Source organism: Chrysochloris asiatica, unplaced genomic scaffold (assembly GCF_000296735.1).
Source record: "Chrysochloris asiatica unplaced genomic scaffold, ChrAsi1.0 scaffold00031, whole genome shotgun sequence".
Taxonomy (NCBI): Eukaryota; Metazoa; Chordata; class Mammalia; order Afrosoricida; family Chrysochloridae; genus Chrysochloris; species Chrysochloris asiatica.
The window spans coordinates 3,627,258-3,637,855 of NW_006408549.1; the positions used below are offsets into that span (position 1 = coordinate 3,627,258).

General features: G+C 41.1%; 1 protein-coding gene across 1 annotated transcript in view; it reads right to left on the reverse strand.

Annotated features, from left to right (window-relative positions):
• Positions 1–10,598, reverse strand: part of LOC102811593 (lysosomal-associated transmembrane protein 4B-like) — a 75,622-nt gene that overhangs the window by 15,184 nt on the left and 49,840 nt on the right. The window lies entirely within an intron of this gene.

Genomic DNA, 10,598 nt, shown 5'->3' on the forward strand with positions numbered 1-10,598 from the left:
TAATCATTGTGATGAAACAAGGTGTATGATTTGTTGAATGTAAAACTGATGATCTACCCTGTAATTTTTCACTCGTCACAATAAAAACTTAAAAAAAAGAGAGAGACTACATGAATTTTTACAGATTATATCTTTAATATAAAATTCATACTTCAAATCACTCAAATTGGGTCAAGAAATTCCCACTGAAGGCATATTTGAACCGGAAACAAAAATAATATACCAACCCAAATTGAAAGCTAAAATGGTTCTAAGCATTTAAGTAGCTGTACTGAAGCTAATATTAAAGACTTAAGTACTGAAGAAAAACAAGAAATGAAGTGTGAGTTATCAAATATCCCTACCAAGGGCATCCCAGCTGCTTTCTCTCATGTGCCCCGAGCCTTAATGTGCTACGCCACCTACTGTACTAATTTCCTTCAGGGCACCACACATAATTTCTGGGGTTAGGATGTCTGCTGTGCTCAGCTGCTACCCCATCTGGAAATGGGGGACCCAACAGGACTGGGAGGCCTGCTCAGAACCTTATCCAGTCCCTCAGGATCTTCTTCTCTCCAGTCCAGCCTTCCATGATGAGAAGAAGAGGAATACTCCAACAAATCAATTGCTTTCTTCTGTTGCAATCTAACCTGTGGCTACAGCTGTCATCACAATACAAACATTACATTTTGCATTTTAAAACATGAGATTTTCTTCTGCTGCTATGCTATCTATAATAATAATTTTATGGCAACAAATTCATTTTATCAAGAAGACATACCTTTATTTAATTTAATCACGCCCCAATTAATAGACAATGAGAATTGATAGTTTTACTAACAAAGCCAATGTTGCTACAGGTGGCCAAAATATGAAAACTTCTTAGACATTACCAAACACCTTGAGGGAATGAGTTGGTGAGCTTCAAGGTTCAGAGGACACCATAATCAAATGGCATTAACAGTCTACAAAGACAATGTTTCTTGACTGGGCTCAGGAGTGTGCTATTACTGCTCTCTCCCTAACTGGAAGGCAGAAGCTTGATGAAAATTGAAGATGCTTTGAAACAGTGCAATGGACCACCTGAGCATCAGTCACCATGATCCAAAGACCAGAAGAACTAGGTGGTTCCCAGCTACCAAGACCAAATGCTCTTGAAGGGATCATATTAGAAGGCCCTGGATAGAGGGGGAGACTATTGGACAAAATTTAAAATCATAAAAAAGACTAGGATTACTGGTCAGATAAGAGACTGATGAAACCCCAAGATTGTAATCTTTGGTCAGCATTCAGCTCTGGAACTGAATTCACTTCTATGACTTAATTTTCTGTCAAGCAATCGAAGGGTATATAGGGAGGACAACAACACTAGTGAGGTATGCACACCACATAGAATGGGCAACCATGAGATCAAGAGGGTCGAATTTACCTAAGGACAAAATTCAGATGGGGTGGAAAGGAGGACAGGAGCTGGGAAGCACAGGGAGAAGTGGGAAAGGTGATATTATATTGACGGGTTGCAATCACTGAGATGGAAGTATGGGTTTGATTTACTGAATGCAGAATTAATATGCTCTGTAAACCTTCAGTCAATTCACAAAAAGTTAAAATCAAAAACAATGCTGCATGTACATTTAATAAACTTTTTAAAAAAATTATAGTCTCAGAAACCTTTCCTATATTAATAAACAAAATGCCTCATTTGTCCCTAAACAAAATCAATACAGCCTGTTTCGGACAGGTGTTACATAATCAAGTTCTGTGTGTGGTTCAAGGGTAAAATGGTTCACAATGAAGACCAGCTTGATTTGAAATGGTCTTCCAAAACTTTTAGGTTTCAGATTATATGTGTTGACTGACTGCACCAGGTGCCCTCACCTTCCAGTGAAACATTGAGAATCCCACAGCAAGTATGTCAGAGATTATTTTAAGCAGGACAGGACGTTTTTAAAACCTGCATTTCACTGATGTAATATCACACAGCAAGAAAGACATACAAGCCAAGCTAATGCCACACATCATCAGCTTGAGCTGTGTGCCTGTGGTACCACGGAAGAAGTTTTCAGGAGGAGCGTTCAGCCAGTCCAATCTCACACATACTGCACCTAGGAAGGCGGTTATCAGGAAAATGTATGGAGGTGGATTCAGCCCAACTTTAAATGCCACAGCTGCCTATTTCCTTTCCTTTTCTCCCACCTCTCTCTTCTAAACACCCCACCCACCTTTCTTCCATTCCACTGCGCAACAAAGACAAAAACACGCAAATAATAAACAAAACCAGTCTACTGCTTCTAATTCTGGGGCTTGACTTGACAAGAACTGTCTAAATGAATTCCTTTTCTGGTTCATTGCTCATCCTGGTCAGCACACGCCAAGTACTGATGACGAGAAGAGCGTTAACCGACTAGAGTCTATGGGAAATGGGAGTCAGGGTGATGAAGCTACAATCCCAGCTCCCATCTGTTGCCTCAATTTCTGAATCTGTGGGTGAATGCGCCAGACTGCAAAGCCCTTTGAACTGCAAGGTGGGCAGTTTAAGCTCACCAGCCACTCCATACAGATCGCTATGGGTCGGAACTGACTCGAAAGCATTTAAGAACATCAACAACAATCTTCAAGGGTTCTTATGATTCAATGAGCTAATTGGGGGGTGGGGGGTTGTTCAAAAAGGTTTGTGGAATTAAGTTCCTTATCTTTTCATTCCATTTCCCCCTGAACTTTCTGAAGCTCTGTCACATATGCAATGCACTTGGGCACAGGATCGGGTAGAACCTGTAGCACAAAAGCTATAGAGGAAGAACGCATCATTCATGGAGACAGGAGCTCAGCTGAATGACACTATGGGAAAGCTGCCCAGGAGATGAGCGCACTGAATTTGCTTGACCAGATAATGCTAAGCACAGAGGCTCCGTAGCATAAGCACTGGACTGTGAGGCACAGTGTCAGTGGTTCAAACCCACCAGTCACTTCTCAGGCGACAGATGAGGCTTTGTGCTCCTAAAAAGATTTACAGTCTCGGAAACCCTACACAGGGTCACTATGAGTCGGAACTGACTTCATGGTACATCATCACCACCACCATAATCTAAGTCTATAACATCAATATTAGCAAAACAAGGTTGCATAGATTAATATATTGTTAAACTTCTCAATTTGCATAAAGTTTAACATGAAGAAAATTTGTTCCTATAGTCCACATGTAGACAGGTGAGAATTTAGTAGTATGTAATATGTATTACTCACACAGACTGAAACGTGAGTTCTGTATCACAGTTGAGATAGGCACAGTACATCCCCAGTAGGGCGCCTAGGCTGTGTGTTGGGACCTCTGGTGCTGATGTCTTAGATTTTCAAGAAAAACCCAGGAGCACCTGCTAGATGCTGCACTCACTATTTCTATTAAGTTGTTGGGACTTCACTACTTAATAAACTAACTAGGTAAATAGGTATTTCTTTTGATTTAAGGGCGGGGGGGTCACTAAGACGCTCATACACACTATGCATTCATGTTTCTGGACCCTCTGTTCTGGGCAGTCCCTTTCAAAGGTGTTTGTCCTCTCACAGCAGAATTCTGGGAAGTACGTAATCTGTCTAATAATATGTGTGCTTTTCTTTAAAAATGGGGGTGGGGTGGTAGGGGCAGAAACCACACTTATTTTCTACCAATGAGCCCTAAGATCTTTCCAAAGGGGCAAACCTGGTAATATTCCGCCTAGGAAAAGAGCCTTCTGGTCTAAATTTGATAGGAAGTAAGAGGTGCAACCTGTTAGGATGGCAGTGTGGACTCCCAAAAGAGATACGGACAAAAGAAGCACACAGTATTACATGCTATGACATTCTTAGTGCAGGTACGGGGATAACAGAGCAAATGACAAAATTAGATTGTCCCAACCTATATTGAGGGGCAACTCAGCATGAGGCCAAGGGGTATCTGATTTTTCTTAAGTTGGAACAATAACTAACATTGTAACATTCACTCCTTTAGTTCCAGTCAGAACAACCATTAAACATTCAATCTTGGTTAAAAGAAATCTGTTTTCCAACCCTAGAAACCCAGATTATGGTCTTATCTAAATATCATTTCCTACAAAAAGGAAGCCTGGTTTTTTAAAGACATCACTGATTCCAGGTCTGGGGCAGGAAATGTAAAAGAGCCTAGAACAAACTGATATAGAATGACCAGCACCTTATGTCAACATACCAGGCAATAATCAATCATAGCTGGGCATTAGTCCATGGTCCCACATGCTGTTCACTATAAACAAATGCCACTCTGAAGAAGAGTCACCTCACATTTCTAGAAGAGTTGAGATGTCCAGATGAGAACAACAATTTTGATAATTTTTATGTCTTGGTAAAAATGCCATACCTTTTGAATGTTTAAAGAAGAAAAAGAAGAGTCTTCTAATAAGCTTGTTATTGTTAAATGCTGTCGAGTCGATTCCCACCCATAGTGACCCTGTACAGAGTTTTCCGAGGCTGTAAATCTTTACGGGAGCAGAAAGCCTTATCTGTCTCCCGCAGAACAGCTGGTAGTTTCAAACTGCTGACCTTAAAGTTCACCGCCCGATTCGTAACCACTAAGCTACCAGAGCTACTTAGAAACTAGCAGGATACATTTTAGAGACTTACTCATAGCTCTTAAATACTCTACAAATTTTAGGGTAGAGTTTATTTGTGGTATGTCTATACAACAAGGATCTCTTTAGCCTTTCCATCTTGTCTATTTTTAAAAGTCCACAACCCTTTAGAAAACACTGAAAACACAAAAGAACTAAAGTATATTAAGTCAAACTAATATACTATCTTCCCTCAATACTTCTAAAAGAGCTTTATAAACTCTGCTTAGGATGAAGTTAGGACACATTTTGCTTATTTTAGTGATTTTATCATTCCTCAAATCCAAAAATCTCAAACTCAATTAAGACTTTTCATTAGTCCAGCAGGCCAGTAATTGTGCTGAGGTTTTTAATACAAAAAAGCTGGTAACTTAATCAAGATTACAATAGTTGTGAACTGCCTCTAAAGAGACTCACTGACCCGAGGAAAATTCCTTGAAGAGTCTAACACAAACACAAGTTTACTGTAATCAGTGCACAGAATTTTGCAGGTCTCGAAAGATGCACCTGGTATGCACCTGATTATACCTGAGCCCAATCTGAAAGTACAGCTTATGCATTTTGATCAAATCAACAAATGCTTGCTGAGTACTCAGAAAAACTACTCATGATAATATACTTTGTATGAGGAAATCCTAGGCTGTTCTTATTACCACCAGGCTGCAGCCTAACTTCTTTGTGATTACTTTACACACATCTGTCACAGGTTGAAGGAGCAATTAACATTCCTTTTAGACAGAAAAGAAGTACCCCACTGGGCAGAAAGGGAAGCCATCTATTTCCAAAGACACTGGACTTTACTCAAATCTACATTGCTTTTGAGGTCCACTGCAATAGCAACTTGAGTTTATGGGCTAGTGGAAATTTTTTATTGGATATCAATTATATTAGGTGCCTTAGCGTAGTCATTAGGACTCAGGCTGTGAACCACAAGGTCAGCAGTTCTAAACTACCAGCTCTTCCGTGGGAGAAAGATGAGGCTTTCTGCTACCGTTAACATTTACAGCCTCGGAAGCCCTGTACAGGGTCGCTGAGTCAAAACCAACTCCACGGCACATAATCACCACCACCATAGCCAAACAGCTTGCTTATTGTTCAATAGTTTTATTCTATGACTTTGTTTTATTAATTTGTATAAATGAAGCCTCCCATATGTCTTATCAGAAAGTTTTCCTTTATATGTATATTCCTTCATCATTATTTTTTAATTTGCACTATTTAGCTAGATTAATAAAGCTATCATCGTTAGAATTACAGAATACTGTACAAAGGGAATACTGTACAAAGTGAATACTGTACAAAGTTTACTTATGTAAATTTCTCAAGATGCAAATTTGCCCACAAAAGTAAACTATCACATGGGATAGATGATCTTCGTAAAGAGTAATAATATATATATATATATATATATATTTCTTTTCTTTTTTTTTTTTTTTAAATAAAATCTTTGAGCAAACAAACAAGATGGTGGGTAGAAGTGAAGTGAGGAGCTCCATCAGCAACTACACAGAATACCGGACCAAGCAGGCTCAGGGGATAGTGTCAGAAATCTGAACCACATATAAAGGAATATTTAGAAAGTTGGAAGGCTTACAGCTAGGGGAATTGATAGCAGAAGCAAGAAATCCACTGCTTTATAATCCAAGACATTCAGCTGCTCCCATAGCCACCAACTTGGGACAAGACCAAGCAGGGGTTAGGATCAGAGCAGAGCCTGACAGAACTGCAGAGATAATGGTGTGGGCACTCTTTTTTTGTTGTTGTTCATTGGTCTCTCACTGGTTGGGCACCTCCATTATAGTACTAGAGGGGGAACCTGAGAGAGTGGACACCCCACCCCCCCACCCCTGGAGGGTTCTATTAAGCACACACACATATCTCCTTGGAATTTAAAGTGACAGTTTCCACTTTAAACCAAACAAGAGTGCAAAATGGCCACAGCATGCCCTTAACTGTTTATCGCTAGGAAAAAGGCCTGAATGGGGATTGTGGAGCCAGACAGGCAGATTGAAAAGGAAACAGGCCAAAATTTAAATCCTGAGTTACGTCACAAAGACCAACAGTGGCATCTTAAAATTTCTCAGGAAGAAGAGTGAAAACCAAAGTCCATCCCCTGATCACATCTACCTGGAGGCAGAGATGGAAACAGAGAGAGGAAGCAGCTGAGAACTCTAGATTCATGGGAAGAGAGGGACTAAGCAGGTGGCCAGGAGGCCGACTTGCATGCAGGATGTGCTCTTTGGAGGTGTAAATCATTATATATGCCTGAATGTTGTTTTTTAAAATAAAGCTAAAGTGAATAGAGAGAAATACTGTTAACTAATGGTACATGGTAGGGATTATAATCTGTTGCGGACCTTGTAAGACTGGTCAGAGGTTCGAGGCCCTATAGGCCCGAGTGTAACAAATGAGGCCACTGGCAGTTAATGGCAAATTGTTTTTCATCTTAATATTGTTACATGTATTAATTTAATACACGGAGCTCTTGATAATCCACAGATAAATGTGATTATTTTCCTGAAGCCTAAAACTAAAAGTTGCAAGGTCAAGCCTTTCTCCAAAAGGATTAACTAAAAATATCTTAGCTACTTCTCGGTTCTTTGTTCTATAGACAAAAAACCCATCCTCCCTAATCCTTTTCCAGGTGCAGCCCATTCACCTGGGCTTCTAGAGTCCTCTTGCAGACCTGGCTCAGGAAGCCGGACTCCACCCAAGCTTTTGTCCTTAACTTTCACCTTCCCCCACCTGAGCTCAGGAGCTATAGATATGTTAATTGAGCCTGAGAATCCAAGTTGCTGGCCTGGGATTCGAACCAGCAAAGTACGATGTAAAGTTACCTGAATGTCTGGAAAAGTACTGATGCTAGCTGTACCCTGTTTTGGTCCCTCCCAGCTTGGTGGGAAGCTCCTCCCCTAAATAAAGCAGAGACCCGGGCCTCCCCAGGTGTGCATTACAGGTTGGAAGGCATGCGGTAAAGACTGCAGGGCAGTGAATTGCTGCCTGCAGAGGCCATGATGCCAGTAGTCCCAAGCCTGCCCACCAGTGAGGTATCCACCCTAGCTTTGGGGTGCCTCATTGTCTCCCTTCTTCTGTTTGCTATCCCTATCGCCGCTGGATCTCCCCTCCTCATGAACCAAACAACTATGTCGAGGTCAGACCCCGACAATAATCATTGTGAAAAACAAGGTGTATGATTTGTTGAATGTAAAACTGATGATCTGCCCCCTGTAAACTTTCACTTAATCCACAAAAAAAACCTTAAAAAAAAAAAAAAAAGGAGTAATAATAGTTTTAATTTGCATTCTGGTTATAGTAGGCTTTTGCTGCCAGCTGAAGAGTGGAAGAGCTCTGCGCAAAGGGGGTATGCATTTGGCTCTGCTCAATTCTACAGCTTACCACATGTATCACTCTTGTTTGAAGTCCTGATGAAAAGATCAGATGGTATCTAGTGAAAGACCACTATGAGTTTAAAGAGCTTGCTACAGCCGCCATCTAGGAAGCCATCAAAGTCCAAGTTTTAAGACAGTTGTATATCAGGAAGTTAATGGAAGGATATAGAAGGAGCTCTGGTAGCGTAGTAGTTACGAGTTGGGCTGCTAACTGCAAGGTCAGCAGTTCGAAACTACCAACTGTTCCGCGGGAGACAGAAGAGGCTTCCTGCTCCCATAAAGATTTACAGCCTCGGAAATCCTGTGCAGGCTCACTCAGAACCAACTCCTCGCTACTTAACAACAATGATCGCCCTCAGCCTCTGACAACAGGAAGAAATGCTTTAAAGCATGAAATATGAAGCCAATTTGTCTGCAACAGACTCCAGTCAGACAGAACTGTAACTGGACTTTGTGCCTAGCTTCAAGGGTTCAGATGCCAGTTTTTCTGGAGTACCTCACACACTTCTGGTGGCTGGGAGTTCCAGAGTCAGAAGCAGAGTGGATTTGAGCCATTTCCAACTGCAAAGCCGTTTGAACTGCAAGGTCGGTGTTCAAGCTCACCAGCTGCTCCTTGGAAACGCTACACTGAGTTACTATGGTTTGGAATCAACTCAATGGCACTTGACAACATAGGAGGAGCGTGCCTAGACATTACCCGTGATTTTCTGCTGGCAGAGGCATGTGGGGTTTGCTTACTAAGGCCTCCACCTCAATGTCAGTTAAATCACAAGGTTGATGTTTCAAACTCACCAGCTGTTCCTTGGAAACCCTACACAGCTGGGTCGCTATGAGTCGGAACTGACACACCAGCACATAACAACAATAACCCTGTCTAGAAGGGAGAATGGTGACTCTGTAGGAAAAGTACTGGGCTGAGAACTACAGATCAGCAGTTGAAGCTCACTAGTTGATCTGCAAAAGGACAATGAAGGTTTCTGCTCCCTTCTAGAGGTTTACAACCTCAGAAACTTGTACAGGGTCTCTTTTAGTCCAACAGACCTGACAGCACTTACCAAAATAACATTAACAACGCTGCCTAGTTAAGATAATCACAGGAGGCATAACTGTAAGAATGTTAACAAGCAGCTAACATTTTTGCATTATTACGAATCGGGCTGCGAACCTTAAGATCAGTGGTTCGAAACTACCAGCCGCTCCGTGGGAGAAAGATGAAGCTTTCTACTCCAGTAAAGATTTACACCCTAGGAAACCCTGTACAGGGTCGCTATGGGTCGGAACCGACTGGAAGGCACTTAACAACAACAACAACCATCCTCTAGTGGTTACGAATCGGGTTGTGAACCAGCTGCTCCGCGGGAGAAAGATGAGGCTTTCTACCCCCGTAAAGATTTACATCCTCAGAAACCCTGGATCAGGGTCGCTATGGGTCAGAACCGACTCAACGGCACTTAACAACAACACCACCATCCTCTACAGAATGAAAGGAGCCACCAAATGCAACAGAAAGTCACTGACTCCTATTGACTTATGAGACCCCTCGTAGCCAGTTTCCTTATGCATTCCCATCTAGGTCCTCAATCAGCAAGTGTCAGATCAGAATGTCACCCTACTCCCTAAGAATGAGAAACTAACAAAAAAGGTTAAGTTGAAGCCGCAATTGGCTAAAATCATTCCATCTTGTAAGGAGAGAGGTCATTAGTGCTAACCTTGGTCTGTCCTTTCCTTTAGTATCAGTAGTTAACCCCACTGAGGGACCAGGCAGTGTTTCCTTTGGATGTGCATAGGTTTTCTATAGGACAGAAGTAGACCCACCTAAGTACACAAAATTCCTCAGGGGATACGCATAGCCAGAGATAAGCAGAACAATAAAGTTCCTGAAAGTCCTGGGCCCTCCAACCCCATGCCCCAAATACCCATCAATCCTCTTTCCCCTGTGAAGTGCCTCTGACTCCAGTGTATGTGACATGCATTGAAACTTTGCTTTCTTTACCAGACATACACACAAACAGGCTGTACCCACATAATCAACAAAGAACAAAACTCTTTAATTCTCATTTTATACACAGCAAAGTAAGGGACCAGTTAGCTTATTTCAGTACAGCAAATCACGATCAGTTGTTATAAAAATATTCAATTTCGATGTGACTGAATATTCATATGTATCCTCTCCATCCTGCCCTGTCCTGTATGTATAATTTAATGGACTTTAATACCAAGAGGACTTTTCATTTAATCTTCATCATATGACAGATAGTTTCAAGATAAATCTCTATCAAGTGGAAATTATTTCAAGGACCCTTCCAGTGGAGGCACATTTTCCAAAATCATTTTGTAGATTAAAATATTTAAGGATGTACTCGACACCTAACAACAGATCAGAGAACACCTAATAATTTTACTAAGGTCTTCTTAATCAGGGTAAGGTTTAAAGATATAGTAATCTCTGCCCCTCATTTATCTACCTATAAAATCAAATTATTTTAATTAATTTTACATGTAAAGAAAAGGCCACAGTAAGCATAATGATTTCTAGGGTGATATAACCAAGGTTTAATAATTAAGTCTGAAAATACATAAAGATGGATAAAACATTATTTTCTGTAATATA